The 10,285-nt window shown below is 35.1% G+C and overlaps 1 pseudogene; it reads left to right on the forward strand.

Moving 5' to 3' along the window:
• Nucleotides 1-1,497: 1,497 nt before the first annotated feature.
• Nucleotides 1,498-3,324, forward strand: LOC117165645 (organic cation transporter protein-like; annotated as a pseudogene).
• The last annotated feature ends 6,961 nt before the right edge of the window (nucleotides 3,325-10,285 follow it).

The following is a 10,285-nucleotide window of genomic DNA, read 5'->3' on the forward strand; positions in this document are numbered from 1 at the left end:
ACACGCTCGTGTTTGAATTATGTAAATGATCCTTTGACTCTAACGATCCGTTTATTCACAGTTAATTTATGATATTGCTAGTTACGCGTGATTCTACCTTTTGTATCTTTAAGAAATACAGGGTGATTGGTAATTGGTGGTACAAGCGGAAAGGGGGTGATTCTACGCGAAAAAAGAAGTCGAAAATATAGAATAAAAATTTAAAAATTTAAAAATTTAAAAATTTAAAAATTTAAAAAATTTTAAAAATAACGTCAATTGAGACAACGATCTACAGTGAGATCCGTTATAACGAGACGTGATAAAGTGCACGCGTACCGAGCGAAAATTCAAAGTCGATTTTCTCGAAAACAAAGCCTCAAACGAAAAATTCTTATTCTATATTTTCGACTTCTTTTTTCACGTAGAATCATCCCCTTTCCGCGTGTACCACCAGTTACCAACCACCCTGTATAATTCGTAAATAGAAACGTATTCTTGTCGATAAGTATCGAAACACTTACGGAAATTTAAATGGGCTTGAACAATCATCGGGAAATTATTAAAGTCCTTGTTATTAGATCTAAACACGATTTAATCGTAGAACTAAACACGTTTGTTAAATTAATCTATATATTGTATATCTACTTTTTATATATTTGTAACTCAAATTTTTCTTCTTCATATTGCGTTAAGTTGCCCCAAAAGTTTCTTTCGTTTTATATTATTTTATTGAATTACGTATGATCTATTTTGTCCCAATGAATATAATTCAATAAAATAATATAAAACAAAAAATAGTATGCGTCTATTATCTCCTTACGAGACGAAAGAAATTTCTGCGACAACCTAATATATTGTTCCATTCTTTATTCACAGAATATTTCTTTCACAGATGATTCTTCTAAATATTATGTTTTTTATTCCTGTATTAGAATACGTTGGACCAAAGTGGATGACATTCGTGGCGAATATGTCGATCGCAATATTCTTCACATTTGCAACTTGCATTCTACCCTGAATCGCCTATTATTTGGCCGACTGGAGGATGACCTGTATTGTCACCTCAGTTCCTTTTGTTCTAGCCGTAGGTACGCCATGGTTGATACCGGAAAGCGCTCGATGGCTGGTCAGTCAAGGTCAGATAGACAGGGCCATTAAAATCCTTGGTAAATTCGAGCGAATCAACGGCACCAAGGTGCCCGATGACATCTATAGACGATTCCGGGTAAATAAACCGATTACCGCAATCTTTTCCGTATTTTCTACTTTTATGATCTTTCCTGCTTTATGTGCGTTCTATAAATACCAATTTATATGCCTTTAAGCATATCATATAATCATTTTCTTTGAATAGAAGTCTAATTGGGTCTTTTACGTAATGAAAATTTGTTTACAACCTAGTAATTTTATATCTTATTCATCACCTAAGTTGCCAGCGATAAATTGCTGTCAATTTCTGTTATTGTCTGTTATTGTCTATTTCTGTAATGTTATTTATTGAATTTGTATATTGTTTTTATCTTTGAAAATTTTTATACAAATAGATTAAACATTTGGAAACTGCTCAGTCTATGAATAGATCATGGCAATATTAACATTAATGTACGATATAAGGAGATAATCGACTTTCAGAGGTTTGATGTTTTATAAAGTAAAATGAAAAAATTTGCGAACGTCCAAGTAAACTATTTCGAAAGGATCGTCTCATACAAATATAACATAAACTTTCTTCCGGATTTTATCGTAATCTTTGTACACATAACAGATTCACATAAATTTGTAAGAAAAACAGACAAACGACATTAACTAGTTAAAAATTTGCTAATAACAGGAAACCTGTGCCAGAATCTGCAAAGAGGAGGAAGCAGACAAAACGTACTCCGTGTTGGATCTATTTAGAACGCCACGACTACGGAATATCACGATTCTATTTATTGTTATTTGGTTCGTATCGCTATTAAACAGATATCAAATAGATTGACGTAAAATCGGAATTGTATCTTGTAAAAATCTCACGAACAGTTTTATATCTTTTGTCTAAAAATACTTCATTTCTGAAGCAAGGAATTTGCTTCTCACATGAAATATGATAGCGTGCTTTTCTTTATCATATGAAATTGTTTTACGAAATATAGGATGGCGATTTCTTTGGTGTTCGATGGTCACGTACGAAACGTCGATAATTTAGGCCTGGACGTGTTTGTTACGTTCACGATTGCTGCAGCAACCGAGCTGCCTGCTGACACGTTCCTCACGCTCGTTCTTGATCGATGGGGCAGAAGATGGCTGGCGTGTGGTTCCCTCGTCATTTCTGGTATCTTCAGCATCTGGGCTTCTGCCGTTTCCAATAGTTCGTACATTTCGTTTTTATATATTCACCCTTCTATATTACCGATCAATCTTCTAAATAACCTAAGTCGATAATTTTGACTTAATCAGACGAATATTTTTCATTCGTATAACATTGTGCTTTTTGAAAGGAAGAAAATGTATATTTTGGAATATTTATAACATGCAAATGCTTGTAGATTATTTGCTACATTGCTAGAATAGTTTCCAAGCCCTATCATGTATCCGTTGTAAAGATATTTTATTTCCCCTTCTACTGCTTTGATCATAAGATCGCTTCGTATTTCCGCATATATCAAAGGGCGTTGGCAATAGTCCTCAAAATGATGGGCTTCAGCGCTCCAGCAGTGCTATATGGCTTTCAGTAGCCGTAATCCATAATACAATCCCTTAGATTCAAATTGGCTAGATTAACGTTTTATAGATAAGAAGCTTATTGCTTGTGCTTAGCTTAGAGCTAAGCACGCTTATATTAAGCTGAGCAAATGCTTGTATCAACTATTGCAGACAACCAGACAAATTACAGACAGATAAAATAATTTCTTCCCTTTTTATTCCTTAAAATTTTCTAAAATTATTTTATAAAAAATTAGAATTAAAAACTAATGCTAAAATTTTTTTTCAGGTATATATACAGCTTCTCTGGCAATTCTCGGTAGATTTTGGATAAACATTTCATACAATATCGGTCTCCAATATGCGGCTGAAGTATAACCAACTGTGGTTAGAGCTCAGGGTGTAGCTTTGATACATATAATGGGATACGTTGCTAGTATCCTCGCACCCTTCGTAGTCTATCTCAATGTTGTGTCCTCGTTCCTACCTCTTCTTGTGCTGGGCACACTCGGAATTATGGGCGGTCTTCTGACTCTCTTTTTGCCGGAAACATTGAATAAGGATCTTCCGCAGACGCTGCAGGACGGCGAGGATTTTGGAAAAGATCAGAAGATGTGGGATGTACCTTGTATCGGAAAGTAAAATCACATAAAGGAACTTTCGGTCTCCTTTTTTCAAAGATATTCACAGATCTTCAAGCTCCAAGTTCAAGATTCTCAAGCATTCTATTAGATCTACATCTTCGTATGCTTTCGTATTACTTTCTTCTTAAAATCTGTTAAATCTCTCAAAAGAAAACTGGACTATCTTCTTTCTTCAAATGCTTTTTAAATCTTTTGAACAGAAGAGAAGGATCGAGTTGGGAAGTTATTCAAATCTTTAAGCGATTGGATTCAATATTTTTAAACGCAATGTGTTACGCCACGAGGCGTACAACAGGCTGTATTTTCTAACCGTCGCTCGCGGTCCTACAACATCGCAGACGGATCGTCGCGGCTGCCCGGCAAACAAACATTGTAGTGGCAAGCGCATGGTTCATTAAGCAGGGCGACCTCCAGAAACGTCGACTCGTGGCCGTTATTTTACCTCGCGTAAAAGAATGTGGCGTGATGCGAAAGTAGTGGGGGTCGCCTTCCAGAAAAGACGAAAATAATCGAAGGGCGGGCAGTTCCTTCTGACGAGTCAAACGTGACACACCGAACATAGCAAACGAATTTATCTAGAGATCAAAGTCGAGTCAAATTTCTATAACATCTTCATCAGATTATTGTAAAATATATTGTTCTATGTTAACCTGTTAATACAGTGTTACATTCATTAAACCACCTCTGTTATCCTAAACGAAACAGGGGAACGACTATTTCGCGGCGTCGATTAACATGATCGTAGCGAGAATTTACGACTCTGGCTGACGCGTTCTCCTAGCGGCCGCGTCTCTCCGCGAACGGTCGTAACACAATGTTTTGACAGGAAACGCGAGGACGAGGAGACACCACCGGTCGCCATGTTCCGATCATTTTCTAGATGCAGTGCGAGGAATTCGATGAGAGCGTCGCTTCGCGGTGAACCTTTAAGGAGTAGCATGCTACGGAGATCGAGTATAAAATCGAGGAAAAGCGAAAACTCGATCACAGAGGTCGAAAGGCTGTAGCGAAACGTTCACCACGAAGTACAATATTTGTCGCGTTGATCTCGAGCAAAGAATCTTTAGTCTTCCAAAAACGTGCAATACATGTATTAGAGTAAGACAAGTTACTGAATCCAGTAATCTTAAATTCCACCGTCATTAATATTCATTATCACAAAACAGCGGATTTTTATGCAATTATGGGTGATTCGAAGATACGAAAATTTATAGAATGCGTATGACGCAAAATTTTGTAAAATATCCAAATGTACAGCACTATCGATGATATTTAATGGATAGAAACATACTTTTGCCCAAGTCCTTTCGATTGTATCAAATCTTTCAATTGTATTATTGTATCCACGAAAATATGCATTTGCATAGAGATCCGCAATGCAATTATCATCGCGATTTTTCATCAACAATGATTGATTAAAAATTCAATTATTAGGCGAGCGAATAAAAATTAGAGTAAGAACGTAGGTTAAAATAATTGTCGTAAATTGTCGTGGGTAGTTAATGTTAAAAATTAGTACTTTCCTTTGTTATAAAAGTTCCTGAAATTGTTCGTACAAAAGCTCCATCTTATAGAATATAGTGCAATAATCGTTATACTAGTAAAATAATAACATCATAAATATACAAAATATATTAACGAGATGAAAATAATATGGACAACGTGGTGCATGGCCACGAGTTTTGTACATATGTACGTGTAAGTATTTGTAGATCGATTAGCAATCGCAGAGACCTCGTGCGCATGTCACGCGACGAGATAGCGCGATTGTTTTTATTATGATGTAAATCGTTCTTAGATGTTTTGTAATAAAACTTGCCAGTAAAACCTTCCCTGGATTCTGCTAATAGTTCTTCACCACTTGTTCCTTAGTCGATTGAATTAACGATACAAATAAGTATGAGATTATCTTAGGAAATCTCATTAATATTTTTGTCGACATCTGCGACGTAAAAGCGGGGTAATAATATTTTGAAGTTTTGACGACGCGTTGCTTACTATAGATATTGTCTGTACAGGATTCATCAATTTTTAGAGAGCCTAGTCTCGCCGAGATGGACATAATCCTCTTTAAAGCTGAACGTTTTAACACGTAATCCCACTAGCAAGCCATTGCAAAAATGATATTTCGATTAATGATGGAAAATCGCTTTTGAAGACAGAAAAATCTTCTTCGAAGGAAAAATTTGACCTAAATCTTTCGAATAAAATTAACGTAAAATCTGTGTTACGCCACGAGGCTTACCATAGGCTGTATTTTCTAACCGTCGCTCGCGGCCCTACAGTGTCGCAGGCAGACCGCCCTATCTGCCCGTCGGATCATATACAATGTATCGACGAGAGCATAGTTGTTGCCAAGCAGCGAGCTCTAGAAACGTCGATTTTTGACCGTTACGTTTTTCACGCAAGAAGAGGCATACGTGATCATAGGCGCGAGCGGTGGCGTGACCCGAGCATAGTGGGGGTCATCTTCCAAATGAGACAAAGGAATAATCGAAGGGGATCAGTTCCTTCTGACGAGTCAAACGTGACACTTCGACAAATCTGACGAGCAAACGAATTTATCTAGAGATATCGTAAAGTCGAGTCAAATTTCTGTAACATATTCATCATATTATTGTAAAATATATCATTCTATGTTAACCTGTTAATACAGTGTTACATTCATTAAACCACCTCTGTTGTCTTAACCGAAACAGGGGAACGACTATTTCGCGGCGTCGACAAATTTAATATCTTTCTCCATAATCTCCATAAATCTGCAATACCCTTCCTTTGTATTTGTGTGCGTTATTGAATTGAATAAGACACCGATATAACAAGTTATAAATCACAGTTTATTCCAACAACGTCTCTCCGCGAACGGTCGTAACAATCTGTATATAAAATCGATAATTTCAGCATTCAACATGCTGTATATTATAATGCCAAGTTCACGTTATGTTCATAAAGAGTACAGAGATAATCTTCCAAGAAATTTCTCCCTAGAAGTGCTTGAAATCTCTTCTTGGAGAATCTTAGAAATGCGCGAAGAATATTCCAATTTCAGAGTGTTTCGAGAAATATCGTCGAGCTACAAATACCTGGAATTCGAATCGCAGCGAGTATTCGACGTATGCGTGGGAGTCGTTCGTGCTGTTACAGTGGAGAAACATGTTTTTGTTTTTACGGAGGTACAATTCAAGACTAATTGTAGATGTAACGCGATTTAAAGCTATAATAAGCGTGGAAAAACCATTCGCGATCGGCCAATTACTTTTTCCACTGTCAATTTATTAATTACGATTGCTTCTGAAAGTTTTCCTACGCGTAACTGCTAAACGAGAATTTTCCCATAGATCCCAGAAATTTCGTACACTTACTTTGCCATACCAGCTACCACAAGCAACCAAGAAAATATCGATGTCTTAATTTTCGCAACTTTCAGACATTCTTGAAATTTAGATAAATACAAATACAAATGCAAAACAATGCCGTTATAGATAAATACAAAAATTTCGAAGTTTTCCGCTTCTCAGAGAAATTTTGCTTGCATGTGTACGCAGTGCTCAGAAACTCGGCAGATTTAAGCCTAAAAGGATTAAAATTCGATGAAAAGATTACGAGATAATAAACTTCAAAGTCGATTACCACGGAAGTTTACATCGTGTGAAAGATTAAAAGGAATATTCTGACGAGCAGCTCTTAATAGTTTCAGCGTCTGATCCTCTAAAAACGTGACATTAATTGTTCGTGCCAAAGAGGCAGCTACGAATTGCAAAATATCGCGAGAATTCGATCTCGACGGGCGTAGAAAAGGCAGGGGCGGGAGAACAAAAGAGGATAACGTCTCAGATTTAAAAATGCGCTTGTCACATGATTTTTAAAACTTGTTTTTTTCGGTATCTAAAGCACACTTACAAACACGATTTTTTTTTTTTAATTCGGTGAGCCGCGGAGAGCTGAATACGACTTTCGTATGGAAAGTCACGAAGGTACGATACGTTATATTTTTGCGAATTACTTACTTCATCTAGTCGGTTTTTTTCTTCTTTTTTCTTGAAGGAACGCATGGTTCTATATCGCTCTCTTTCTCTTCTTCTTCTTCAATGTAATTTTCACGTAGGAGACTTATCCGCCTCAAGTACGTATTATAATCTTTTATTGTAGACCATCGACGAAATGATTCTTCTCGATACCGTTTAGTAGCATCGTTATGGAAAATTCTTCTCTCTTCTCATTTTAATTCCCTTAACAGTCAATGGAATCCGATGCTATGCGCACAGCTACGTACGTGCAGTGCTATATCATCTCTATTCCATAAATATCGTTCACTGCCCCAATGTTAAGGTTCAACATACGAGAGTTCGCGACCTTTATCGTAGTTTCTGTCGCTAATTAATATTAACGTGATGCAATCTGAAGCGACGAGTAATGAATATGCCCCTCTAGCGTGACGAGTTATCGATCATACATGTTACGAGACGATTGTACCATTATTCGGTGCCAACTAGTAAGGTTGCGGAGAAGCATGCTGTCGACGACAGACGAGATTAATCTTACTGATTGCAGTCTTGACACAGACACGCACATATGTAAATGGGACACTTGTAAAGTTTCTATCACGATCGTTGTATTCTTTTTTTGCTTACGTAAAATGTGAAAGGCATTGTGACTCGTTTGCGATCATTGATAGTTTGTTTGGTGAGTGTGCTGTTATGAGTGGGATTAGTAGATGAAAAGATGATTTAACGTGGCGATTTTTATGATTGTAAATATTGACATCTTTTGACGCCGATTTGTATGTTTTTTTAATATTAATATAGAGTGGAATAGATACACCATTGGGGATTAAATGTTTTTAATCTTTCGTTTCTAAGCTTTAATTAATTACGTTTCAGAGTTACTCGAATGAACTATATCTTAAAGAATAAAATTCGAGTTTGATTATGCGTTCGTAAAAATTGGATTAAATTTGAGTTATTGCCACTTGAAGACACTTCGTTACAATAATCATTGTAAATAAAATTAAGAAGTTAAGTAAAACTAGGAACATTATATTTGTCTACGATTTTTTACATTTCTGCGAGACGCACATGTTTCATTGCTAACGAAATAATTAAATTTATTATAAAATATGAAGGTAAATACGCTTCGTATTAGCAAGTTAATTTTCGAAAGCTAAATGTAGATATTATTATTTGAATGTCATAAATACCCGATACAACAAGTACATACATGAAGTGACACACACTTGTGTATTCATGAGTTTTTAATTGCCTTCTACGAGTTTACGAATTATAAAATTTTATAATTACAAATTACACATTCGAATGATAGATTATTTAAATATTTAAATACGTGTAATAAAATTTCGATTTATTCGATAAATATTATGTTCAGATAAACTCTCCGTTTTGTCTACTTTTCATATCTTTTGGAATCTTGTTAAAAAATAATGAAAAATGGGGTTCGTTATAAATTCATGATTTAGTTAACGATGTTCAAGGACGTTTAATCTGAAGGATCAGAAGGAAAATCACGATCGTTACGAGACAACGTGAGAAAATTTAATGCCGCAGATTGTCTGAAATCAGCCATAATCGCATTGTTACTTACTGAGCGATTCTTAGATCCTTTAGTTCTGTTTGTTTTGCCGACGAAACACGTATAACATGATGTGTTACCGATACTAGGTGATAAATGAACAATAAGGAAGTGAAACTGGTAAATTCCATGAAGGAATACATTATCAGTTTGGAAAAGATAGATGATCAAGATAGATCACGATCATTATGTATTAGTATGGCAAAATGAAGACTGAAATATTTGTACAATATTACAGTAAATAATTAATAACAGATTTCGTGTTAATAAAATGATAAAAAATATTAAATTTAGGTTTAATATTTTAAGCATTTAAAAAAGATGGAACAGAAAACTGTGATAGGCTTTGATCTTTGAGTATTAGATGGTACGATAAGTATCGTTTTCGAAAAAAGAGTATTAATAAATGTAAAGCATTTTAAAAATGAAAATTTTCCATTAGCGAATTTCTCGTCTCTTCTAGTCAGAAATTAAAATTGAATGAACTGTTTTTGGGTAATATTATGGAATTCTCTTCAGTTACGTGTTTATAATACATAACAGAAATGTATCTATTGTTCAAGATCCATCGTTCTACTGTTATGGAAACCAGAAGCGAACACAGATTTCCCTCAATCCGACCTCTACACAGTCAGTGAAAGCATTTTCATACAACAAAGTAAAGATAAAAAATTTTCCTTCGACGACGCAATGCGATTCCAGTCACGTTGCTTAATGATCTATCAAGGTAGACAGGATTCTTGAGGAACCAATGTAATTACGTGACTACGATCATAATTTTTCTAAGGTCTCTGTACCCATAAACAATATTGTGATCCCGTTTGTTATTTAATATAATTACTTATATCTAGTTATATTTAGTTATTAAATATTAGCATGATTTACTATATGTAATTCAGTAAATCGGTACAAGATCTAAAGGAAATATTTCTTACGTATGATTTTGACGAACTTTGTGTAAAAATCTATAAAACTAGAAGTTGCTTAGTTTATATACAGATAAAGAAAATCATCGTTTATATCGTCGAGATATCACATTTATATCATTTTAAAAATAAAAATTCTTCATCAAAGCGAAGAACATTTTCATAAAAAATTACGAACAGAATATCTCGATTCTACAATCTACTGTAAACAAGATAAGTATCGATAATGAATAAATCTTGACATTGAATTTTATTCAAAAAGTTTTATTCAAAAGTGATATCAAATAATCCGTAATGACATTTATTACTCCAATCATATCAGTCAACTACTACCTACCGCGTAATACGCAATCGATTTTCAAACGCACCCCCCCCCCCCACCCAAATAGAGTTTCCAGTGTAATTCTGTTATTCTTGAATCTTCGGCTTGTTTTTCATTTTTTAGCTCACTTTAAAATTTCT

The sequence above is a fragment of the Bombus vancouverensis genome, unplaced genomic scaffold (assembly GCF_051014615.1).
Source record: "Bombus vancouverensis nearcticus unplaced genomic scaffold, iyBomVanc1_principal scaffold0060, whole genome shotgun sequence".
Lineage (NCBI taxonomy): Eukaryota > Metazoa > Arthropoda > Insecta > Hymenoptera > Apidae > Bombus > Bombus vancouverensis.